Source organism: Chenopodium quinoa, unplaced genomic scaffold, assembly GCF_001683475.1.
Source record: "Chenopodium quinoa cultivar QQ74 unplaced genomic scaffold, ASM168347v1, whole genome shotgun sequence".
In the NCBI taxonomy this organism is placed as follows: domain Eukaryota; kingdom Viridiplantae; phylum Streptophyta; class Magnoliopsida; order Caryophyllales; family Amaranthaceae; genus Chenopodium; species Chenopodium quinoa.
In genome coordinates, this window is record NW_018744080.1 from 5,803,145 (window position 1) to 5,830,377 (window position 27,233).

The following is a 27,233-nucleotide window of genomic DNA, read 5'->3' on the forward strand; positions in this document are numbered from 1 at the left end:
TGGAAAAATCTCGAATACCCGCCCAAATAGCAAAAGAATTTGTGATTGGCTAACCTCTCAAGCATTTGATCAATAAAGGGAAGAGGGAAGTGATCCTTTTTAGTGGCGATATTTAATCTACGATAGTCTATGCACATACGCCACCCTGTTACATTTCTAGTGGGAATTAATTCATTTTTTTCATTTGTTATCACAGTCATCCCACCCTTCTTCGGTACTACCTGCACAGGACTTACCCACTTGGAGTCAGAAATAGGATAGATAATACCTGCATCAAGTAATTTCATCACCTCCTTCTTGACTACTTCCTGCATGTTGGGATTTAATCTTCGTTGGGGTTGAATGCAAGGCTTGTAATTTTCCTCTAGATGAATCCTGTGCATGCAAAAATCAGGGCTAATACCCTTGAGATCATCAATACTGTACCCTATAGCCTTCTTATTGGTTTTGAGGACCCCTAGAAGTTGGGAAGATTGTAGGTCAGTGAGTGCAGTACTGATGATCACGGGGTGTAGTTCCTGTTCATCGAGAAAAACATATTTTAAATGAGAAGGGAGAGGTTTTAGCTCAGGTTTCTTGTCCTCTGCAGGTTTTGATTCCTGAACTAAATTTACTACCTTCATTATCTCCTTGGGGCTTAACTCTTCTAAGGAAAGAGCCTTTTCAATATCCTGTACCTCATTACCCAAACGCTTGCATTGTCGCTAGATAAATTCCCGCAGAGAACTTCCTCTAAGGGATCCTTCGCAAGAACATGTGGCAAGCTATCATCACAAATATCGTCCATTATATCAATTGTATCAATAAAGCAACAATTTTCCTCTAACATAGGCCCTTTCAAAACCTTCCCTAAATTAAAGGTAACATTATCGTCACCTACAGAAAGGGTTAGTTTACCATTTTTCACATCAATAATCGCTCCTGCAGTGTGGAGGAATGGCCTACCTAATATAATGGGTATTTGTGTGTCCTCTGCCATATCTAAAACAACAAAATCAACAGGAATAAAAAATTTACCAACTCTGACAGGTACGTCCTCTAAAATACCTAAGGGGTATTTTACCGAACGATCTGCCATTTGCAAAGTTATATTAGTAATTTTTAATTCTCCCATATTTAATTTAGCGCAGATAGATGATGGCATGACATTGACACTAGCACCCAAATCACACAGAGCTTTATCAATAAAAAACATTCCCAATGTGACAAGGGATAGAAAAACTACCGGGATCCTTTAATTTAGGAGGGGATTTATTTTTCAAATAAGCTCTACACTCCTCCGTGAAAGCTACAATTTCTACTTCATTAAAGGCCCTTTTCCTAGTCAGAATGTCTTTCATGAATTTAGCATAAGCAGGTACTTGAGTGATTAAATCAATGAAAGGAACTATTACCTGCAGGTTTTTCACAACCTCTAAAAACTTACCGAATTGTTTATCAAGCTTAGTCTTCAGTTGTCTATTAGGGAATGGAAGCTTGATAACTGGGCTCTGCACATCTCCTCCCTTATCCTGCGATTTACCCTGCACAGAAACATTAGTAGGGTTAGTATCTATTTGTAGCCCTGCAGGGCTAGCAGGATTACCGTTTGGTATAGAGGAATCTAGATCAGGAACTGGTTTATCTTCCTTTGGCATAGGAGGTCCATCATAATGTGAACCACTCCTTAGAGTGATTGCATTAGCATGATTTGTAGGATGGATAGGTTGTGATGGTAGAGCTCCCTGCTGACGGGATTGTAGGGTAGATGAAAGTTGTGCAATTTGATTGTCCATGATTTTATTATGGGCTAGAATAGAATCAATTTGTGCATCCCTACTCTCCATATGCTTTTGCATATTGGCAAGCATTGCTCTAATTTCTGTCATGGCAGGGTCGGAAGATGATGAGGGTGATGCTTGGCTTTTCTGGCCGGCACTAGGATGATAATATTTTTGCTGTGGTGGTGTTTGCTGTTGTGGTTGTTATGAAGGTGGAGGGTTTTTTACATTGGTACTCCGGTATGAAAGATAAGGATGATTTTTATAACCGGCATTGTAGGAATTGGAATAGGGGTTATTTTGCCTATAGGTTTGAAAGGAATTAACTTGTTCCATAGAGCTCTTACAATCTTGCTCCCAATGACCTACAATTCCACAATTTTCACAAAAAGCTTCATGGTTAGCAACAGCAGAAACATTAGCTACAGAGTTAGGAGCAGCAGTAAGATTATCTAATTTTTGACAAATAGATGTTAATTGAGCTTGCAAAAAGGATACAGAATCGACATTATGTTTTCCCTTATTTGCAAACCCCCTCGGATTCCCATATTGGGAATTGTGTATTGCCATGTCTTTGATAACCTGTCCTGCATCATCCACATTTAAATTCATAAACCTCCCACTAGCTGCCGAATCTAGTACTGATCTAGAAGAATTTCCAAGTCCATTATAAAATGCTTGGATCAATTGCCATTGTGCTAGATTGTGGTGGGGGCACTCTCTCTGTAGATCCTTGAACCTCTCCCAAGCCTCATATAGTGTTTCGTCGGCCTCTTGAGCGAAGTTCTGAATAGCACTCCTTAGCACCGCTGTTCTCTCTGCAGGATAATATTTATTATAGAAATTCAAAGCAAGAGTTTCCCAGTCAGTAATACCAAGTGCGGTTCTATTCAAACCATTAAACCATAATTTTGCTTTTCCACATAATGAAAAGGGAAAAAGAATCTCCCTGATTTGGTCTTGCGTGACCCCGGCTTGTCTAATGGTGTTACAATATTGGCAGAAATTTGCGATGTGAAGATTGGGATCTTCACCCTTAGCTCCGCTGAACTACTTCCTTTCCATCATAGTGATAAATTGGGGCTTGATCTCAAATTGAACTCCATCTAGAGCCGGAGTGGGAGTAAGATGCGGGAAATTTGTGAGCTTCAGTTGCGAATAGTCACTAAGTTTCTTCTGGGCCGTCATCTCTGATTCTGAATCTGAAGGAATATCTGTATCACTAGAATTAGGGGGAGGATCTCTTTTATCGTTGTCCTCCTCAGAACCCGCCAGAATTTGTCTATAGAGTCTCCTTTGCCTATGAAAAGAACGCTCGATCTCAGGATCAAAAGAGATGTCACCTGATCTGGAACACCTGGGCATAAACAAAGAACTAAAGAAAAATATGAGATTTGTCTCAAAGAACTAATGTTCTCTGAGGCAAAAAGGGGGGATAATCTAGACTACAAAAATATAATCAGAAAATAAAAATAAAACCGTTTCCCCGGCAACAACGCCAAATTTTGACAGGGTAAAGTCGTATCCCCTATTCAAAAATAATTACCTAAATCACTAACTAAGGTAGATAGGGAAGTAGGGTCGAACTCCACAGGGAAACATGTCTTTTTAATTCTAATTAATTATTATACTCTAAATTATCTAAGTAACCAATGTTTTTAAGTATGAATTCTATACTACGAAGAATAAGTTTAGGGAGAAAAGAATCAATAATAAGGAAACCTAGGGTCACAGGTTCACCAATAATTAATATACCGTGATAGAACGAAGTAATTAATAATTAACAACGCACAGATAATATGATTAACAGGCTCTCGCAATTTATTAATCAACATAGATCTAACAGGCTCTCGCAATTTACTAGACCTAAGTTCCTATTAAAAATAGCCTTTAATATTAAATCAACATCTGCTTGATTCATCAATTCAATATTGCTAAACATCCACAATCAAATTACATCTGCTCGATTCATAATCTAATTGCAAAGAATTAAAACAATTCAATAGGAAATTATCATGCAATATCAACAATCAATAATAACAAACTATCCCTTCATATTAATTATGGATCCCCATAAACCCTAGAATGGAACTACTCACTAATCATCATAACTAAACCAATCAAGTAAATAATTAAAAGCATAATCAAGAAAACAATTAAAATAGCTGAAATTAAAAAGGGAAGAAATTGTACCAAAAATAATCTGGAATTAAAGGGAGTATTAAGAACAAGAGTTTAGAGAGAATTTAAGAGAGAGAAAAATACTAAGTAAAGAGAGAAAGTCTAAGAAAAGAGGTAAGTAATAATTCCGTACAAAAAAACGTATATAAACCTCTCCTAAAACAAGAATTAAAACTAAACTTAATCAAGTCCTAAGAAAACACGCGCCCGATCGGGCCCGCCTTTTTTACAACGCCTTCACTGATGTGCCGCGCCCGATCGAGCTAAGCTCACCCGATCGGGCGCGCCTTTTCCTTGAGGGCACTTATGCGCGCAGCCGCCCGATCGGGCGTATGCTTGCCCGATCGGGCCCGATCTTCATCTTCGAGGCTTGAACTTTGATTGGGCTAGATTTCTCGGCCCAATTCGGATTTCCTCTCGGGTCTCGAATACTTGGTCCAAATGCCTCGTGATCCAAATTACCGAGCCCTTAATCACCGGCTCTCACCGATCTTGGGCTCCAAAAGTGGTCGTGTCCTTCTAGCTTCCGTAGTCGATCCAATAAAGCCCGGGAAAATGCTCCAAGAGTGCAATTTCCTGTAAAGTACAACTAAAACTACGAAAACACTAGAACACACAAATTAGTAATAAAAGTGGCCCGAAAGAGCCAAAAACACTACTAATAACGACCACGGGACGGGGATAAAACACTATATAAAATAGACATATCATATAGCTACCCGCACATAAAACACGTTATAAAGAGTAGTGTTTTATAATATGAAGCACAATAACCACCTAATTTCTTTGGAGTAATGCTGCCACATCTCTAATTAGAGATCCAAAAACACAATAACATACTCCAGATAATCTACATATCACTCATGTTAAATATTCAGTTTAATGAATGGTTTATATGCAATTATGCATTATAATTATTATACTTTGTATACAAAGCATAATGAATATGCTCATTATAAGAGTCATATTTGTACATTTTAGAAGCTACATATGTTCATTTTCAAGGTCACAAGTTGAAAATAAATATATATGGTGGATTGGTGGTTTGAGGTTTACTCGTCTCTTTGTCTCTCCTCCTCATCAATCCTCTGATCTGCAGCGAGTAAGTCTGAGCGCATAGCGCCTATGGGCAAGCTATGTAAATAGGAGGGTAAGGAAGTAATTTCCGCTTATTCAATTTTTGCTTCTAGAAAAAGCTGACTCTCTAGTAGTACATTATAATGTATCATTATGTACCATTATGCGTGTATAATGTACCATTAAAGTATAAGTTGTCTTAATAGTACTTTTTGTGGACTATTACGAGTGTAGTGCTACTTTTTACCATCCTGTAAATTTCAACTTCTGGAAAAAGCTGACTCTCTAGTGGTACATTATAATGTATCATTATGTATCATTATAATTATGCATGGATAATGTACCACTAAATTATAAGTTATCTTAATATTACTTTTTAATTGCAAAATTGTCATCCTATATGCGCTAAAATCAATAGGCGCTATGCGCCAAGACTTAGTCACTTTGTTTGATGCAAGTCACGCAACTTCAACTCCTGTTGTTGCCTCGTCATTGTCTTATTGTCGCCACAACAACAACAATTAAAAATCATGATCGTTACAACCTTTGTGCAAATCTTCCTCCCAACCAATAAAATTAAGGAATTTTGGCTTAAATTCTCTTTAATATTCTTGTGATATTTGCTTGTTATTGCTTTGATTAGGATTTGTAGTTTGCTTGTTGAATATAATACATAAGTGAATGTCTGTGATCAATTTGGATGAACTCAATTGAGGTGCGCATATACTTGACATCTTCAATTCTCTAAATTGCTCTGATTTGCAGCTGGTGTTGTGATTGTTGTAGGGGCAAGGGGTGGTGTTCGTTGGCAGGAGCAGCAGGGCGCGTAGAGGGTGTGTGTGTGATGTGCGGTGATGCGGAGTTGCGGACTGAGACGCGTATCATATGGTTATTAGGATGGGGGTACAAGTATTTTTGCCAACACTAGGATCTAGGCAAAAATTGAACAGGGCCTAAATTGACAAAATAAAAAACTAAGCAGCGATTTGATTATATTTTTTTTGATTCAAAAGAAGTACAATGACCAAGAGGAATAAAACCAAACAAACAAAGATTTTATAATTTTATAGCGCGATAAAAGATTTTACAATTTTATAGCGCGATAAAAGATTTTACAATTTTATAGCGCGATAAAAGATTTTACAATTTTATAGCGCGATAAAAGATTTTATTTATGTTATAGATTAGCAGATTTACCCAGTAAAGTCGGTACCTTGAATAGGAGTAATAATTTTATAGAGTGGTAAAAGATTTTATAATTTGACGGCCCAAATCTTGTTTTAAAATAGTGTATGTAGGGGTGTACACCGGTCCAAAACCGGACCGGACCTGTTTGGACCGGGGACCTGAATTGGGTAATTATGAGGACCGGGGACCGGACCTGAATTAACAGGTCCGGTTCCGGGCCAGACCTGAAAAATCAGGTCCGGTCCGGGTTTGGACCTGAATGGACCTGTTTTGTGTCTTTTTCGTTTTTTTTAATACAAAACCTGTTGCACCTGCATATGGACCTGCATATGGACCTGTTTTGTGATTTTTAGACCTGTTGCATAATTTAATAATTACATACAAACCAAAATTATCAATTACAAAACTACATAAAGTCTATAAAGTCCCGATTCTCAAACACCAAAAATACAAATGAGTCCACCGAAAATACAAATAAGTCCACGAAAACTCAGTTTCAATTTTTCAAGTTTGGTTTTCTTCTTTTTTTTTTTTTTTTTTTTTTTAACTACGATTTTCCCGGGTTTCAGGTCCGGACCTGAAAACCCCGGGTTTGGACCGGGTCCGGACCGGGACCGGGAACCTGGATTTTTAAGAACCGGGACCGGACCTGAATCAACAGGTCCGGGTCAGGTCCGGTCCGGTTCAGGTCGGTTCAGGTCCGGTTTCAGGTCCGGGCCAATTTTTGTACACCCCTAAGTGTATGTGCCAATAAGCCAGGAGTCCAGGACTCAAAATCATGCTCATTTCTCTCCCTCCACTGACCTCTGCGTCCTGTGCGCCTGTCGCCTTGTCTTCCAAAACCTCCCCGTCATTCCCAAAATTAATGTTGTAAAACCCTAGCTCAAAGATCAAAAAAATTGAAAACAAGATTTGGGGGCATAATTAAATTTTCCCAGAAATTGAACTCAATCATTCGCGAGATAATTAACCGTTTTCGAATTTATTTTTGGTTGGTTTTTACATTAGCAAGCAAGCTCAATAAAACTTTCGAATTTAGGGCTTTAATTCTAGTTGTTTATTTATTATTTCATGTGAAATTTGTGCTAATTTTGTATTGAATTGTATTTGGTACATGTGCAGAAGCCATCAGTTTCTGTCATTGCGGTTTTCTTCGATTGAGCTCACATGAAAATGTACATTTTCTCACTCTTAATTACTCATTCATTTATTTATTCTAAATCTTAAATTTGGTTTATTAATGTGCTTATAAAATGTCGAATCGTTGATTTGCAACGGCGGTAGTAATTATATTTAGTACTTGTTATGGAATTGTTGCAGCTTAAAGATCAATGCTGGTATTCTTACTTATTTCGAAGTGCTCGATTTATTTCGTACCAGAGAGGCTTCCAAGGATACTACCCGGGCCATGTCTTCGTTAAAATCGTCTGAATTCAAGGTTGATACTTTAGCTTTGTTCATTTCCATTTTTTAAGCTGGATGCCAGTGTTTTCGATTGTGTTATATGGAGACAATTGTACCTACAGTTGCTATTTTTCTTACAATATGTATTTAGGTTTATGATTGTTTGGTTGAGAGTGCTGCTTGTGATCAGACTAGAGAAAGTATCAATGATTTTATAGAGTAATTAAAAAAGTATCAGCTACCTAAAGCTGAGTTGATCAACATCATTAACAATCGCTCCTCTTCTGCAGTCGAATTGGCTCCGGTACTATTCTGTTGAATATCTCTTCTCAATTTTGTCTTTTAAATCTTATACGTTCTATAGTTGTAATTGTTTTTGCATAATTCTTCCATACCCTTTGCTCGGCTAGTACTCTGTAAATGAGTGTTTGCAATTGGTGAAAGTTGGTGATTTTTAGTTGATGTTTTCTACCTGATAAGGTTGCATGTGCTCAGAACTTTTTTTATACTGCAATGGACTCTTCATGTTAGGTTTTGTTTTATACAACCTTGCTATCGATAGGAAGCATATTATGTAGTAAATGTTAGCAAGTATAATCTAATAAATGCTTAGAGTTAGGATAGAATCATTAACAAGTATTAGTTGCCTGAGCAGCCGCCCCTGGAACCACAGGGCTTCTCGCTGGAAGAAATCCTTCTGGTAGTATAAGCATTCCCTAAATTTCACTTTCTGAGATATTGAAAAGTAAGCTCAACCTAGACGTAACTTCTTAGTCATCTTATGATAGACCTCAAACAAAGATGTTTTGTTTTCCTATAATTTACTGCTAAATATTCACATACATTGTACACCCTGACTTGTTCCCAGTCAAATGAACTGTTGATGAATTGAAGGAAGACGTAAAATGGTCACTAATGGAAGATATTTATATTTCACTGAATGTGCTCAGAACAATAATTTTTCTTTTCAAATTTAACTTGGAAAAATTACTGAATGTGTCCGGAACAGTAATATCTCTTTTCAAATGAGTTGTTGATGAATGAGGGAAGACTAATTCATGAGGTTGTGGCATTTGTATATCCTTTGATGATTTATACTTCAAAAGTGCCTTAGAGAGTGAGGTGGCCTGGTCCCGATTCTCTCTAGAGTCTATGATGTATGCCTCACAGAGACCCTTTAGTTGTAATTTTCACGAGGTAAAGAATTATAGATAAGTTAGCTCTCAATTCAAGTTTTGACATATCTTTTTTTCGCTGGAATAAACACCTCATCAAATCAAATTTAAATTTTTATTTCTCTTTCTCCCAGCTTTTCTTTTCTTTCCTTCTCTATTGAAATTGAACCTAGTGGTAGTTGTTTCCTTGGTCCAACTTTAGCTCTATGCAATGAGAAACAAGCTGTACTTGATTCTCTCCGACCACCAACTGCAGTTGAAATTATTTCCAATAATAAAGTTTAGTTCAGTTGTGGAGCCTATAGTTTCTTTGAGGCTCCATATGAGCTGGATTTCAACTTTTCATGATTTATCATGGCGAGGATGAATTGTATGAAGACTGATTTTTAATTATTTCTGTAAGTCCTCAACATTCCTTCCCACTGAGCTTGTTCAACAAATTCTCATCTTCATCCCAGAATCCCGCACCTTACAAGATAATGATCTTGGACTTGAGCTCGTGAAATTTATTCATTGCACCCCTCAATCCAACATTAAGCAAATTGTGGCTCGTCTTAATTCAGAAATCCTAAAGTAATTGGCTTGGTTTTGAGTTTGGAAAGAAACCAAGGAGGAAAGATTTAAAAAGATAATGTAGAATTTGGAAACCAATCTGCATGCCACCTTTTTCCAAGTACAAAAAGATGACTGGAGTGTAGTTCGTTCACAAATGCAACTTAATAAAGATGGTTTTCTCTGAAGGGTACCTCCTGGTTAATATGGTATTCTCATTGACTTTGACGTTAATCATAGCAAGCCTCTGCTCTAGCTGCAAAACTATTTGAGCAGCGATTTGCTTATATAACTCTTTATTTATGATATAGAGTAGCAAATTTACCTAGTAAAGTCGGTACCTTGTATAGGAGTAACAATTTTACTTCGTACAAACTCATAACAGCTCTTTAAAAAATCATTATAATTTGACGGCCCAACAACAAAGCCAGGACTCAAAATCACACTCATTTCTCTCCCTGCACTGACCACTGCGCCCTGTGCTCCTATTTTCCAAAACCTTCCAATCATTCCCAAAATTTATTAATGTAATAAAACCCTTAAACCCTAACTCAAAAATCAAAAAAATTGAAAACAAGATTTGGGGGCATATTCAAACTTTCCCAAAAATCAAACTCAATCATTCGCGAGGTAATTAAACGTTTTCGAATTTATTTTTGGTTGATTTTTACATTAGCAAGCATGCTTAATTAGACTTTCAAATTTAGGGGCTTAATTCCAGTTGTTGGTTTAATGTGAAACTTGCGCTTATTTTGTGTTGAATTGTATTTGGTACATGTGCAGAAGCCATCAGTTTCTGTAATTGGGGTTTTCTTCAATTGAGCTCACATGAAAATGTACATATTCTCACTCTTAATTACTCATTCATTTATTTATTCTAAATCTTAAATTTGGTTTATTTATATGCTTATAAAATGTCAAATCGTTGCAAATAATTTGAAACGGAGGTAGTAATTATAATTAGTACTTGGTATGGAATTGTTGCAGCTTAAAGATCAGTGCTGGTATTCTTACTAATTTCGAAGTGCTCGATTTTTTTGTACGAGAGGGGCTGCCAAGGATCCTACCCAGGCCATGTCTTTGTTAACATTGTCTGAATTCAAGGTTGGTACTTTAACTTTGTTTGTTTCCAATTTTTTAAGCTGAATGCCAGTGTTTTCGATTGCGTTATATGGAGACAATTATGCCTACTGTTGCTGTTTTTCTTACAATTTGTGATTTAGTTTTATGATTATTTGGTTGAGAGTGCTGCTTTTGATACTAGAGAAAGTATCAATAATTTTGTAGAGAAATTCAAAGAGTATCAGCTACCTAAAGCTGAGTTGATGAACATCATTAATAATCGCTCCTCTTCTGCAGTCGAATCAGCTACCTATTCTGTTGAATATCTCTTCTCAATTTTGTCTGTTAAATCTTACACATTCTATAGTGTAATTGTTTTTGCATAATTCTTCCATGCCCTCTGCTCGGCTAGTACTCTATAAATGAGTGTTTACAATTGGTAAATGTTGAAGATTTTTTTTTAGCTGATAAGGTTGCATGTGCTCAGAACTTTTTTTTATACTGCAATGGCCTCTTAATGTTGGGTTTGTTTTATACAACCTTGCTATCGATAGGAAGCATATCTTGTAGTAATGTTAGCAAGTATAATCTAATAAATTCTTAGAGTTAGGATAGAATCATTAACAAGTATTAGTTGCCTGAGCAGCCGCCCTGGAACAACTGGGCGTCTCACTGGAAGAAATTGTCTGGTAGGATAAGCATTCCCTAAATTTCACTTTATGAGGTATTGAAAAGTAAGCTCAACCTAGATGTAAGTTCTTAGTCATCTTATGACAAACCTCAAACTAATTTAACCATATTTAAGTTAGAGCTCACAGATTATGATATAACACTTACACTAGCACCCAAATCACATAAAACTTTATCAACAAGGACATTACCGAGATGACAAGGAATAGAAAAACTACCAGGATCCTTTAATTTTGGTGGAGATTTATTTTGCAATAAAGCACTACATTCATTGTCAAAGCTACAATCTCTACCTCATTAAAGGTTTTCTTCCTAGTCAATATATCCATCATAAATTTAGAATATGCAGAAACTTGAGTAATTAAGTTTGTGAAAGGAACTGTGACCTGCAAATTTTTGACAACCTCTAGAAACTTACCAAACTGCTTAACTAACTTACTCTTAAGATGTCTTTTTTGGAATGGAAGTTTGATAACTTGTTTATGTACATCTCTGATCTTATCTTGAGTTATTACCCTCTCTGGAGTTGTACAGTACTAGTAACAACATCATTTGGTATAATAGAATTAAGATTAGCATTTTTTATTATAACAGATTCATCATCTTTGGGCATAGAGGGCCCATCGTATCTTGAACCACTTCTCAGGGTGATTACATTCGCGTAGTTTGTTGGTTGTACTCGCTGTTATGTGCTAGGATCGAATCAATTTGCGCATCTCTACTTGGCATGTGCTTCTGCATACTTGCTAACATCGTTTTGATTTCTGGTAGACCAGAATCAGATGGGGGAGTAACAACCTGTTGTGGTCTCTGATATGGAGGTTGGTAGTACTTGTGGTAGGGGTTAAGCACATTCGTACTATTTTACGACATATTTTAGTTATTTTTCAACCCAATGACCTACAAGACCACAATTTTCACAAAATATTGCAGAGTTAGTACCAATAGCAATAGCAATAGCAATAGCAGAAACATTAGCAACGAAAGATAATTAGAATTAATAATTTTGTCTAGTTTCTGACTAATAGAAGTCAATTATGCTTGAAAAAGGATATAGTTGGGATTATTAAAGGGTATTCTTAATTTTTTTAATCGTTTTAATTATTGGGTTTATAGTAATTTTAGAGTTTTTGTGATTTTTTTGATTTGTTTTAATTATTGTTGATTAATTGATTTACTATTTATTGACTTAATTTGACTGATATGTTCTTCATTTGAGCAATGTGTTTACTACTTTTGAAGAATAATTTAAGCTTATTTTGATTATTTTAGGTGATCTTAACAAAGTTTAGGAAATTAGAGCTTTGAAAAGAACATCGCGACAAGATGAAGCAAACCAAATTTTGGAGCGCATCGCCAAACAGGTTCAACCCATTATGCGCAAACATAATTGGTGGGTTAAAGTTCTTTGTGAAATGTAGTATGTCTCCCTCCCGTTTTTGTTTTTTTCCCTGATTTTTTTGTTTTCATTCATTTTGATTAGTGTAAGTGTGAATTTTGTTGGTTTGGTTTTCACATTATTAAAATTCCAAATTTGTTGGTTGTCCAAGGATTGGAGTTAAATTTCATTTTTTTTTTTTCATATTGTTGATTGTTGAAGCATGGTTGTGTTTGTAGGTGATTGTTATTTGAACTTTCGATTTACTTTCGAGTTTGATAGAGTTTGGTAGGAAAGTGTAGATGTTAGATTGTTGTTGCTATGAGACTTAGTTAGGTTAATATTTCATTTTTTTTTCTTCATATTAATGAATATTGATTGTTGAAGCATGGTTGTGTTTGTAGGTGATTGTTATTTGAACTTTCGATTTTAATAGAGTTTGGTAGGAAAGTGTAGATGTTAGATTGTTGTTGCTATGAGACTTTGTTAGGTGATTGTGGCATGATTTTAAAATCTGTTGGTATTGATTTGTTGTGTGTAATAGATCAACCTAAGGAGGGGTAGTATATGTATTCTACTAATATTAGTTCACTAGGTTAATAGTAATAGAGAGGGAAGGGAAGGAAATAGGTAGGCAAAAATTTAGTGAGAACCTTCTGGAGAGTTATATCCTAAAGCCATTATTGGAGACTTGTGAGCTAAACTCACTATCGAAGATTGATAGCCTTAAGCTATTAATTTATGGTTTGTAACCCTTCCACCATTATCAATCAATCTTAAAGCTTCCATCCTTATTATTTCTTGCAACTTACAAAAATAAGGTTATCTACATTATTCAAAGAATAAATCTTTCTCTATAATTTACTGTTATTTGCACGAGTAAGTTGGCAGTAAACACCAGTTCATTACATTGTGCTGTTGTTTTTGATGTATAAACAATGGACTCTTTATAGAATTGAATTGTAGATTGCAGACCTGTACATTTTATAGCACTCTTGAGCCTTGTCCGCACTGCTGAACCTTGTTCCATTGTACCTAGGTTCAAAAAAGAATGATGTATACAGAGTGGAACATTTCAGGTTTTAGTACCCTATTATTTTGTGTATAATGTTATACTAGGGAAAAGCATGGGTTCCTTGGGTTGAATAGAAATATGAGTATTGCAGCACACACACACACACACACACAATGCTTATTTTCAGGTTTACCTGGATGTTTAATTTCTATATTGCATCTCATCGAGTTATAGAAATTTACTTGCTGGCCTTGCAGTCCCAAGAGGAATGAACTTCTTGGATTGAATGTTAATCGTGGGGTAGAAGTGAAGTTGAGGCTTTGGAGGCCTGGCAGGGAGTTAGAGTTCAACTCATTTCATGAAGTGTTGGATACAATGCTTCAGGAGCTTTGCCATAATGCCCGTGGTCCTCATAATGCGAGTTTCCATCAGCTATGGGATCGACTTATAAAGGTCAGCATCAAGATTAAATTCATAGTTTGAGTTATGTGACAGTCTATATGAGCTTGTAAAATAAAAGTGTTTGATATTGAGTCTGTGAGCAGTATTATTTTACTCCAAGCAACTCAAGTTCATACAACATGAGTTCGTTAATTGTTTCTTTAGTTATATATTTAAATTCAAATATATGGTTCACCATCATAAGTTGAGGTTCTTTTGGGCATCAAAATCTTGTCGTTCAAACAATATTTGCTCTCTATTTAGTTACCAGATATCATCAAAGGAATTGCCGATCCCCTTAGTGCAGTTAAACTCATGACTTCATGAGTTGTTACTTGGGAACCCTTCAAATCTTCAATACAATTTTCTTCTGTGTATTTTGTGCAGAATAGTTTTACATAGTTTACCCAAAGCTGTAATATAAGCCATTACATAAGCAGGTTGTGTAGGATCTTTTCCTTGTCATTTACGTTTTCTCCATCAAACGCAGGAATGTGAGGAATCGATGTCCAAGGGAATATCTGGCACAGGAGAAGGCTTTGATTTTTCTGGAAAATGTTTAATTGGGTTTTTTCGTGGCAACCTCTAGCTTCCCTCCACAAAACAACCCTTGCTTCTGCTGAAAATAGAAAACATTTCAATTTCCTTCTACCATCTGGACCTTTACGGCTTGGTGGTGATAATAATAAAATGTCTGCATTAAGCCCTGTTCAAGCTGCTGCCGTGGCAGCTGAAAGGAAACTACAGGATGAAATATGGTGTGCTTTTGTTTCTGGTGGCTTTGCTGAAGATTTGGGGGACTCTGATCTCTTGAAGCAATTGTACCGTGTGGGCCAGCTTCTGCCAGTGCCAGTTCAAATGCCTCTGATCGTAATAACGTACATTTTGGAGCTGCAGGATCCTGAAGATATGGTTGTCACCCTGGCTAATGAGATTAACATGAAGAACTAGATGCTGGATGAAATGCAATTATACCGTGTGGGCCAGCTTCTTCCAGTGCCAGTTCAAATGCCTCTAATCGTAATAACGTACATTTTGGAGCTGCAGGATCCTGAAAATATGGTCGTCACCCTGGCTAATGAGATTGACATGAAGAACTAGATGCTGGATGAAATGCAATTCAAAGTCAATGAGAAAGCTATGTTCTCGAGTTAGATTGTCAAAGAGAAAGGTAAGCTCCACCAAGCATTTATAAAGGTCATTTTTTCAAAACCACAAAACGTGTTTTTATTCAATTATACGCCATGTTGCTGTTGTTGATACATATGTTTGGATTTTTGCTATGTTATAGTATGCTTGGTTCATTTCTATTTGCCCTTGTGGACTAAAAGTGGGGTATGAAAAACATGTTTGGTTTCTCATGGGAAACGAGAGGTTTGACTAATTTAAACCTCTAAGAGTATTTGGCTAAGAGAGTAGAGGTTTGAGTCCAATTACCTAATTTCGAAGAAGTTGGTTGGTGAAGATTTTTTGGAAAAGAGGTTTGTATATATAGTTGTGATTTGTGGACCGACTATTCTATCCTTAAGTTAGTCAAATTTATTACCCTTGACAAAACGTGCTTAAAAATCATTTCGCTATAAATTATCCACTATTATTACTTATAAGTTAATAATTGTTTGCCAGATACTTTATTCAAAAAGCTAATATTTTTAGCTAGTTTACCTAGCTAAAACAACCCATTAAGAACTAATTGTAGAAATGCTTGACTTGCATGAGTGCATGAGCTGATTCTCAAATATTTGTTATGGAGTCTTGTCTTTGATACAAGGTCTTCTTTAGGTTTTACTACTCCCTCTGTGTTTTTTTAAGTGTTACACTTTCCATTTCCGGCCGTGTTTTTTAAAGTGTACTGTAATAGACTAAGGCTGATTTCACTCAATAATGCTCATTATTAAGTGAAGGACTGCTTCTTCATTAACTGAACGATTAAGGGATACAAGTAGTAGCTTGAGGCTACAAATCTCCTAGCAACTTGAGGTTGCAACTCTCCAAGTTTTCCTTACCAATTTTCTGCCTGCCTTTTCCACTAACACTACCCATACTACTTATACTAAGATGGTCAAGGATGACCTTAAGGCTTAACATGGGAAACTTAGCTAATATAGAAAAACATAAATAAACGTCTTAGGACTAAGGTTGCTTCCTTTCCTTCTCCTCTTCTTAATTGATTTTGTCCCTTGCTCTTTGTGGTTTGTGTTGTTGATACCCGTGTTTGACTCTTCTAGCGTAGACCCGTATATGTGGCTGACCCCCCCTAAAGCCGGTCTATTACATTACCGGCCCCCTAAAGTTCCACCTTGTCCTCAAGGTGGTTGATAATCGGCACGTGGATCCCGGCCTCGGCAACATTGATATCTAATCCCACTCTTGAATTGGCCGAAACTCAGAGAGAGCTGTAGTGAAAACTTCTGCTCATTGTTGAAAGTTAGAGGCCTTAGAGCTCCCCTTCGTAGCCTTAATATGGCAGAAAGTTGTGAATAATGCACCAATTTGTCATGAGAGAGGGTCGAATTGTGGGTGGAGTTGGACTTCGTTGACTTGGGCTTGGGATGTGTAGGCTGTGGGTTGTGGGAATTGCAATGAACATTTTGGTCTAACAATTGGCTGAAGAAATGGGGTTGGAATATATTGGGTGGTATCACTGGGATGGGTGGGACACTATTAACTAATAAAATGACAGTATCTAAGGAAAAGCAAGTCCTCAAAGTGGGTCTACAGATTGATAAGTTTGTGGGCTTACGGTTAGCAGATTGATAGTGAGAAAATTGGGTAATGAGTTTGTATTTTGCAACTAAGTGTAGAGAAATGGGCCTGAGTTTTCTAAGCCCAAAGTGAAGATTCCTCTCATAAAAAGGATTGGGCTGTAAATGGGTTTGCACTAGCAATGTAGTAATTAAACTCTCAAGCCTTTCCTCTCTTTTAGCTGCACGTGACTCTAGCAGCTGACTTAATTCTTGTATTATATTTTCAAGGCATATTACCATAATACCCTTACTAACATATTTTATCACTGACTTTCTCTCCAAGCTAAATTTTGACTTAGTCAAATTCCCTTTCATCTCTTTTTCATGATGCTTCTGGAACCCACCAAGTATCCACCATTCATGAAGCTCTCCACCCCCTGCAAAGTACTCCAGTCCACTTTCGAACAAGCCACCTCCAACCAAGAAACCACCGCCGGTAAAACCACTACAAAAGTCTCCGCCCCTTCTTGCTACCATCCATGGTGACGACTCAACGATAATTTCGCCTCCACCTACGCCGCTTCTGCCATCGCTGCTCTTGAACCTTGCACCATCTTTTTCTCCGGCGACCAAACAACCCAGTCCACCACCGGATCTGCCCATCACAAAACTTGGGCCTTCTCTGTTCTGTCCACCCCTAGCGGTGGCCTTACAACCATGATCACCCTTTCCGCCAAGTAATCCTGGGCCACCGCCGGATCCACTTTCACCGGCATCCCCCCTCTCTCGAATTTCCCCCCGGTGAACCACCTGAGGCCACCTCTAAGTTTCCTTCTCCATCTACCCCCCCAAATTCGTTGCAAACACCACCAGCAAGACCACGGAACCCACCACTAGATTCACCGGCAGAGTTACCTTGACCACCACCCTTAAATCCCGCTCCATAATCACCAAACCTTCCACCCAAATCAAATTTTCCTGCGAATACTCCAACTACGCAACCCAACTTGCTGTCAAAGTTTTCGGAATAATCACCACGTTCCCCACCGGTGCCTCTTACACAGTATGACTTGAGCACTCCGGTTGATTTGTGTGTAAAACCTTCAGCTTGAACTCGACTCTTCGTCGGCGCCCGTATCCCAGAATTCAATTCACACCAACGGTTCTCAATTTCCACTAGATTGGATAAGGAACTCTGGTCAGCTTGCTATTCCTTTGTGGGTGCTTGAATCTCCTCAACCCTCTTTCTCTCAGCCGCCATAGCTTTGTCGACCGTGGCGTTCATCACCCTTTGAGGATGGCAAGTGTCTCTTCTATGGATGACAGCCGTTGCGATGTGTTAGCTTCCATGACTGTCTGCTCTCTCTCTCTCTTTTTTTTTTTATAATTTTAATTTTTATTTTTTTTAATGATAGTAGGGAGTGATGGTTTTCGGTACCGGCGGCCGCAGGACTACCGCTCTGATACCAATTGTAATAGACTAAGGCTGATTTCACTCAATAATGCTCATTATTAAGTGAAGGATTGCTTCTTCATTAACTGAACGGTTAAGGGATACAAGTAGTAGCTTGAGGCTACAAATCTCCTAGCAACTTGAGGTTGCAACTCTCCAAGTTTTCCTTACCAATTTTCTGCCTGCCTTTTCCACTAACACTACCCATACTACTTATACTAAGATGGTCAAGGATGACCTTAAGGCTTAACATGTGAAACTTAGCTAATATAAAAAAACATAAATAAACATCTTAGGACTAAGGTTGCTTCCTTTCCTTCTCCTCTTCTTAATTGATTTTGTCCCTTGCTCTTTGTGGTGTGTGTTGTTGATACCCGTATTTGACTCTTCTAGCGTAGACCCGTATATGCGGCTGACCCCCCTAAAGCCGGTCTATTACAGTTACACTTCCTTTTTTTGGGCAAAAAACTACATTAAAATATTATATCTTTCTCCTCTCATGGTCCCCACCCAAACCCACTATTAGTTTTTTTATTATATCTTTCATCTCACATTCATTACTTTTCAATAAACTATTAACCCTACTATCTTTCTTTTACAATTTTTTAATACTCCAACTACCCATTTTACCTCTTATTTTATTTAAGACAATTAAATTGTCTAAAACTATGTGCCGGTCAAAATGTAACACTAAAAAAACATGGAGGGAGTATATACACATATACCTTTTTTTTAGGGGAAATATACATATATACCTTACCTTCTCTTTGTTCACCTTATTAATTCGTGCTTGCTGTTAGGTTTCCAGTAGGTCTACTTGTTTACAATGAACCCTTTTGATGGTTATATTTCTGTTATTTGAGGATGTATTCAGAGGACATGATTATTTCTTTTTTGTTCTTGGCTCACATTTTGAATTTTATTCAGTATCTTCTCTCTTTAAGGAGATGTGTGGTTGAACAAACAAGAAATTTCCAACTTGCTTACCTTTTGTAGTTATTGTTGAACCCTGTAAGATGCAGCACATTCCCGGGGATCATGGTCAAAGAATATTGGCAGAACAAGAAAAGATGAATTATGATTTGGAGTCAAAGACAAGACAGTTTGATTGGTGACTAGAGAATTAAGCAAACGCGAGGTTTTAACTGATCGTGAGCAGGAGAAACTCGATGAGGAGAAGCAGCAGGTGAGCTTTTTCCTGTATTCTTGTTGACTTTTTTGGGGTCATTTTTACAGATTGACATGGATTCAATCCGAGAAAAGAATGCTTGGTTGTTTCTTTCATTTTTTTTTTTGGGTTTTTCTATACAGTGCCCCTGAGGTATTGACTTTTTCAAGCTGTGCCCACCCATTTTCAAAATTCCACACTGTACCCCTAAAGTCTCTTTAGTGACTACGATGTAACCATAGCCTAATCCCTCCATTAACTTAAGTTAACTATCCGTTAACTTCAAAATAAAGAAATTAAAAAAAAAACAAAAAAAAAAAAACCAAACACCTCTCTCTCCTCCATCACAACCACCCACCACTACACCTCCAACCGCACCACCACCCCACCTCTCTCTCCTCCCTCACAACCTCCCACCACTACACCTCCACCGCAGTCCCCATTTCCGGCCACTCCCTCCCCCTTCGCCCTGACCGCCCTTTTCCGGCCACTCCTTCCCCTCTCTTTCAGCCGTTCCTGCCAGCCCTCCCGCCAGCCACGCCTCATCCTACAAAAATCCAAATTCCAAATCAAAGTCTGAGAATTTTAAATCAAATAATCCATCAAGTACAAATCAAAACTCAGAATTCCTAATCTCATGGTATAATCGATTGAATTTGGGCGAGGGTTTTCTATGTTTTTGGGCGAAATTCGTCCCAGAAATCCAAAAATCGAGATGATTTCATGAAATTCGAGCTTAAGAAAACCGATTCGAACATCGCCAATGCACTTCGCCGCGTTATGATCGCCGAAGTTCCCACCATCGCCGTCGATCTCGTCGAAATTGAAGTGAATTCCTTCGTTCTTAACGACGAGTTCATTGCTCACCGACTCGGCCTCATAAGTGGTGGGTCGAGGAGAGAGGAGCACAGCTTGGTGGTGCGGCTGGGGGGTGCGGCGGTGGTGTGGTTGGAGGTGTAGTGTAGTGGTAGGTGGTTGTGATGGAGGAGATAGAGGTGTTTGGGTTTTTTTTTTCTTTAATTTGAAGTTAACGGAAAGTTAACTTAAGTTAACGGAGGGATTAGGGTAAGGTTATATCGTAGACACTAAAGAGACCTTAGGGGTACAGTGTGGAATTTTGAAAATGGGTGGGCGTAGCTTGGAAAAGTCAATACCTCAGGGGCACTGTATAGAAAAACCCTTTTTTTTTAATTGTTGTGGATTTCTTAATAATAGTAAATGTGTAAAAAATAAAATTATTTTAAAGCCAACACATACACCCTTGTCAAACCTCTTTCCCGCCTGCCATCATCATCCTCCTCCTTCCTCTTCCTCCATCAATGGAACTTCTTCTTCTCCTCTTTACTGCAATTTTCTCTCTCCTCCAAAATTCTTCTTCTTCCCTCCAAAACGACACCGCTTCACTCCTCCAATCCCGCCATGATTCCGTCCTCACAACAACCTCCTCTCCAACTGGTCTTCCTCCGACGCTTGCGCCGCCAATTGAGTCGGCGTCAATTTTTCCGATGGTCGAGTTCTCTCTCTCTCTCTCTCTTCCTTCCCTCAATCTCCGAGGACCCATTTCTTCTCTCTCCTCCCTCGATCAACTTCGTCTTCTAGACCTTTTGAACAATCGCTTAAACGGGTCCATTTCCCCTCTTTCTAACTGCTCCAATTTGAAGCTTGTTTATCTCTCTCATAACGATTTTTCCGGTTAAATTCCGTCGGAATTCGGTGGTTTACAGCATCTTCTCCGGTTAGATGTGTCCGATAATAATTCCTGATCCCTACACCCGGGTATACCATGAGCATGGTACACCTGGCCCAAAATGACACCCATTTGGTAATAAAACGCAAGTCCAATTCAAGCCTTAAAAAAAAGAAAAAAAAGGAAGAACATTGTGCTGATAAAGGAAGAACGCGTGTTCTTTTCACCCAGCGAGTAAAAAAAGAAAGTAAAAAAAAAAAGTTACTTCCAAATAAACTGAGCTACATTGTTTGCGCCAATGTGTGATAGCAAAGTTGATTTGGGAGGAGTGTGATATAGCTGCTAAGTTGAAAGACAATTTTCGAGATTTTGGGGAGTTTGCTTGGGCGGGGCTTGATTTGCTTCCAAAAGCTGAGCACGGCTTTTTCATGACTATTTGTTGGGTAGTTTGGTTAGCCAGGAACAAATGGGTGTTTGAAGAGGAAAAGTGTGATCCCAAATCATCTGTGCAATATGTTTGAAAAGCTCATGAAGGAGTTGAAGGGGGAAGATGAGCAGCCATTGCAGGTAGGTGGAAGGCGCAAGCAGCGGTGGAAGCCTCCGGAGGTGGGCTATGTGAAGCTGAACGTCGATGGTGGCCTTAAGGAGGGACTGGGGTCCAGTGCGGGGGCTATTATTCATGATAAGGATGGTCAGGCGCAGCTTGCAGGGGCCTGGATGGTGGAAGATCGATGGGAGCCGCGGGTTGCTGAGGCAAAGGCTGCCCTTCTGGGTCTTCGAATGGCTGCGGATTTTGGTGCTCGAAGGCTCGTGGTTGAAAGTGATTGCTTGAGTTTAGTGAATGCAATTCGGTCTCATGAGAGGGGTGAGAGTAGTTTCCATTTGGTCCTTGATGATATTTATCATGTGTATTTCTTCCCTCTCTCTCTCTCTTCCTTCCCTCAATCTCCGAGGACCCATTTCTTCTCTCTCCTCCCTCGATCAACTTTGTCTTCTAGACCTTTTGAACAATCGCTTAAACGGGTCCATTTCCCCTCTTTCTAACTGCTCCAATTTGAAGCTTGTTTATCTCTCTCATAACGATTTTTCCGGTGAAATTCTCTCTGGAAAAAACATTGAAGTTCTCTAAAAACCCTAATATATTAAGGCCAAAAAACCACAATTGGGCTTCAAAAATTCGTGAAGATGGTGAAAGAAGATGATATGTAAGTGTAATTTAATCATGCAAAGTATATTATTGACTACTATTGTTAAATTTCGTAATCTTTAATTTTTTTAAGGATTTTTTTGTATTATTTCAGCAATAATACTAAAGATCTATCAATTGAATTAGCAAAGTGAGTATTATTTTTGCTTTTTACCATGTTTAACTGTTGATTCGTGTGGCTGGTTAGGATTTTTCTTTCTTTTTTTTTTTTTTCGTATTTTTCTTTTAAATTCGTATTTCCTTTTTTTTTTTTATTTTTCCCGTGTTGGTGATGGTGAATTATTTTCGGATCTAAATTATTTGGTTTAGTTGACTTGAATTGAGTGTGATTTGTCTAGCTATGCGTGATTAGTTTACTAAATTTTGCATTAAAAAGTCTATGAATTTGCTAGCAGAGCAAGTAAATAATCATGAAATGCCTTTGTGCTTTTTTCAACAAGTTATATTACATGTTTCCAATGTAATCTATGTTTGTAATCTTTAGTTGATTATGAATATTTATTAATGAAATGGTTCTCTAATTATGTAATTATACAGTGTACACTATACTAATAACGGTCAATAGGATCAGTTTTCAAGTTTAATTTTGAGTAAATCCGTGAGTAATTTGTTTTTTTGTGATGTAGTGTGCAACATGAAGAACAAGATGATGAGAAATTAATAGCTTACCTTGAAAAGAAAAAGGGTAGTACTGAGGTTCAAATTGTGGACCCTGAGATGTTGAAAGCTATTAACAAGGATATTGCCAAGTGAGTACAACCTCTGATCATTACGAAATGTCGGCTTTGTTGTTGTTTTTTTTTTTTTTTTTTTTTTTTTTTTTTTTTTTTTTTTGTCTTTGTTTTTGTTTTATTTGAGATCTTAACTATATTTTATTTGATTGTTGAATTGGTAGTTGTGAAAAATAGTAGGAGTATTATTTCATATAGTGAGCCTTTGTATTGTAACATGTTAGTTTGTTCTTTTTATTGTAGTGTAATGTTCATTATGTATAAGTAGATGTTCTTTGTACCTTGAAGTAACTCTGAATTGGGTGTGTTCATTTTGATAGTTTGAATGTTCTTTGTTATAGTATGGTTGTTATTTGTAATAAAAAACAATGTTCTTTCCATGATTAAGTGATTGTTATGATAAGGAGAAATAACCTCAATCGTAGGCAAACGGCTCATTCGTTGATTAAAAAGTCTAATGTTTTTTTTTTTTTTTTTTTTTTTTTTTTTTTTTTTTTTTAAAAAAAAAATTTAAATGTTCTTTTTTATAGTCTCATTGTTCTTTATAATAGAAAACAATTTTCTTTTTCCAAAAGAGTAATTGTTAGGGTAAGGATAGTTTAGAGGTTAGCTTAATTTTGAAGTTATGAACGTTGTAGTTTTCCCTTACTTGGTTAGGATCATTTTATAATATTTAAGACTAATTTTGGACTAATCCTACACTTTTCCAATGTTATATAGCTGATTTTGATACTACTCTTTTAGGGGTTTGGTTATTAGTTAGTTAATTAAAGTAAGTGAAGGACTAGGGGTTTGGTTATGAGTTGGTAAGAATATTAGTTGGCCTCATATCAAAGACCTTATGAAATAACCTCTTTTTACAACCAGTACACTAATAATCCATCTTTATCAATCACTTAAAATCATAAGACATAAATACAATTCCATAACCCTATTTATGATTAAATAATAGTAGGCAGATTTTATTTTACAACTGCTAATTTAGTTGGTTATGTTTTTCATTTAGATAACAATGTTTCTTTTTTCAAATAAAACATTGGTTTGTTTTACCATTTTGTAGTATATGTGTACATTTTTTAAAGACTCATTGTTCATTTTATAAGCATTTAATTTTATGCTCCTTTATTTTAGTATTGAAGATCTGAGGATGAACTTGAAATACCAAATCAATCAGGTTTAGTAGAGCCTTATATTGAGGATGAAACAAAGCGAGACAATGAACATGGGGCAGATGATGGGACTAAAAAGACGCCTTACCGATTTAAGCAAATTGCAAGGAAAAAAGGGTAATGTCATTTATAATTTAGTATTCTAAATTATTTTTATATAATTTGCATGTTGATTTATTTATTTATTTATTTTCATTTTTAGTAAAAAGAAGGTTGGGAAAGTTCAAGATAAATATGTGGAAGATGTAGCTAATGAATCAGAATGTTCAGGTTCCACAAGTGGTTGCAGTAAAGAATCAACAAAGATTAAAGAAAAACATGAAAGGAGTTGCACAAAAAGAAATAGTACCCGTAGATGATGATAGTGGTGATGAAGGAATTAGAATAAAGCTGACAACGAGGCAAACTGTTATGCCGTTGATGCACTTGGTCCAGCAATTGGCTAACCATGTTGATAAGCTTTAAGCTATAAAGGACATGGGTTTTGGTGGCTTCTTGCATTTGGATTTTCCCCACAATTATCTTGAATTTTCAGCACAACTTGTATCGAATTTTGATGCTGTAGGAATGAAAATAGATTTGGATAGAAATAGATTACTTGATGTAAAAGCTGCTGATGTGCACATGATATATGGAAATCCAATTGGAGGAAAGGAAATTGCAGATGCAAAGGATGGCAATGCAGATTATAAGGAGGTGTTACATAGTTATAAGAGATACCATGGAGGAGTACTCCCAAATAATATGAACAAAATTGTGAGCAAATTAGAGATGATTGGAAGAGAAGTTTTTTTGTGTTGGTTGTAAACTGTTGCTTAAAGAGTATTCAAAATCAACAACCTTATTTCAGGTTTGTTGCACAAAATTATTTACTAAGTAACTTTTGGTGTGCATTATCTTAATATGAAACGTTCTTTATTATTATTATTTTTTTATACGTAGGTTTTTACACACAGCGATCGATGTAAATCGCATTTCTGAGGTGTAGTTACACTATAGAGTGCTTGATTGAGTGGGTTCTTTGTTGGAAAAGAGATGTTACTAGGTTTTTCTGTGGGCCCTTACCATTTCTTTGGATATGAATGCTTCACTCAAGTTGAAATTAGTCTTGTATTTATCTTATCATATTTGATGTGCATATAATTGTCTTGGTATCTGTTTTTTTTTAAATTAAAAATTTATTATGTTGTGGTAGGTGTGCTACTTTGATCGGCTTCAAAAGATGACTTTGGAGCAAAGAAGGGACTTCCCTCTCATTAAGGTCTGGACTATTGATCTTATTAAGGATATAATAGACATTGAATTGAGGTTAGGCTTTGGTCTTGGTACTTTGTTGGACAGAGTGCAACCACCAATTGTTGTGGACATTCCAATACCACAACATCTATTAGGTATAAACCAAGAGTTGGTAGTGGTACCGGACCAACCAGAGGAAGAGCAACTGGATGAAAGTAATGTAAACGAACAATGTGGGCAAGATTAAGCACATCTTCAGTGCAAAACAAAACAGGAGAGCATCAAAAATCTCAAGGAGAGCAACAACAAAAAGAACATCAAAATGGTGGAGAACAACAAAAACATGAGAAAAAAGTCCCATCAAATGTACATGTACTATTTATATGTATTATTTGATGTAATGTACTTAATTTTATATGTTATGTTCTTAATAAAATATTATGTATCGTAGTTCAAAACAATGTTCATTTTGATATATAATTATTATTTACTCTAATTTTTGTTTAAAATTTTCAAATATTATTGTATATGTTCTTTTTTTAATTTAATTCAATGTTCTTAGATTATTATGAAATGATCTTTTTGTAATTAAATTATGTTATTTTTATATATATTCTGTATGAATATCAATAATGGTTTACATTTAATTTTTTAATGTGTTCTATTTTGGTGAATTTTAATGATATAGTTCATATTATTTTATAATATAGTGAATATTATTAATACTCATTTAATTGATTATTAATTTGTCAGGAGTATAATCAAATGCTCCGAGAGGTAACCGAAAGGATTGCCAATGATTTTGTCAGCCTCTCCAATATCTTGAAATTAGGTGAGAGGTTCCATACAACCCCGTTGATTGGTGGGAACACTATGTACAATCTCACAGCCATGTGGTCCAAGTGTGTCGGAGTCAATTTGCCTCATGTAGTACAACAATATGCACAAAGTCAACAAGCCGTGGGAGCATCAATACTTAGTCAGGACACTGACTTCTTTGAATCGGATTGGTTTGGGGACATGATTGATGATGTCGTGAAGAAAGTGATGTCTGGTATTCAAGACAATCCATCAACATCTTTTCACCTATCCAACCCCTTATTTTCAGTCACGAGCTCACACCACCACATGTTCATGTTCATTAATATGAACATGATTTAGATTTATCGGCTGGGTAGACAGTACAAAAGTCAGCAAACTTGATAAGGAAGAAGATGGGGATGTTTTAGAGAAAGAAGATTTGGGGGGGGGGGGGGTGTGATGTATTAGAAAGTGAAAAAAATGTGGGGTATGATCATATTTTTGTTATTTTATCTATTGCATATTTTTGATATTGACATGGTTCTTTATATTTTTGTACTATGTATTTGTTTAATTATATATGTGTTATTACAGTGTTGCAAATGTGAAAAAGCTTGATGGGAAAAAAGGACAAAAAAGAAAGGAAAAAAAATGGAGGAAAAGAGGTAAATTTTGTTTATTAAAACTATATGTTCTTTTTTAATTAGCTATATGTTCTTTTGTAATTAGATTTACGTTCTTTTAAGCAGAAATATGTGTTTTTATTTTTATAGTTATATAATTCTTATTATATTCAAATGTGCAGTGTTTCCCCTAAAAATACAAAGAGAATTAGGAAGGTGGGATAGGTTTTCAAGTCTCCTTTCCTGGTGAAGTACTCTCATTTGATAGATGGAAGTGAAGAGTTTAAGAATGTTTTCCTAGAATATGTTGATTCAAGTGAACTTGATAAAGAGTATGATAATTTATTTTATTTTTTTGTATTTTTTTTCCGTTTATCCAAGTTAATATTTCAGATTATATATTATACTATTTTTACCTTTATGCTTTCCTTATTTTGTTTCTTTTTATGTAGCGAGCCTTTATATGATGATGGACACTCAATTATGGCAAGAGAAAATGTTAAAACACTTGGTGACAACGTCTACATCTACAACATCATTGATGCTTG

General features: G+C 36.6%; 1 pseudogene; it reads left to right on the plus strand.

Moving 5' to 3' along the window:
* Positions 1–953: 953 nt before the first annotated feature.
* LOC110691633 lies at positions 954–26,985 on the plus strand (annotated as a pseudogene).
* The last annotated feature ends 248 nt before the right edge of the window (positions 26,986–27,233 follow it).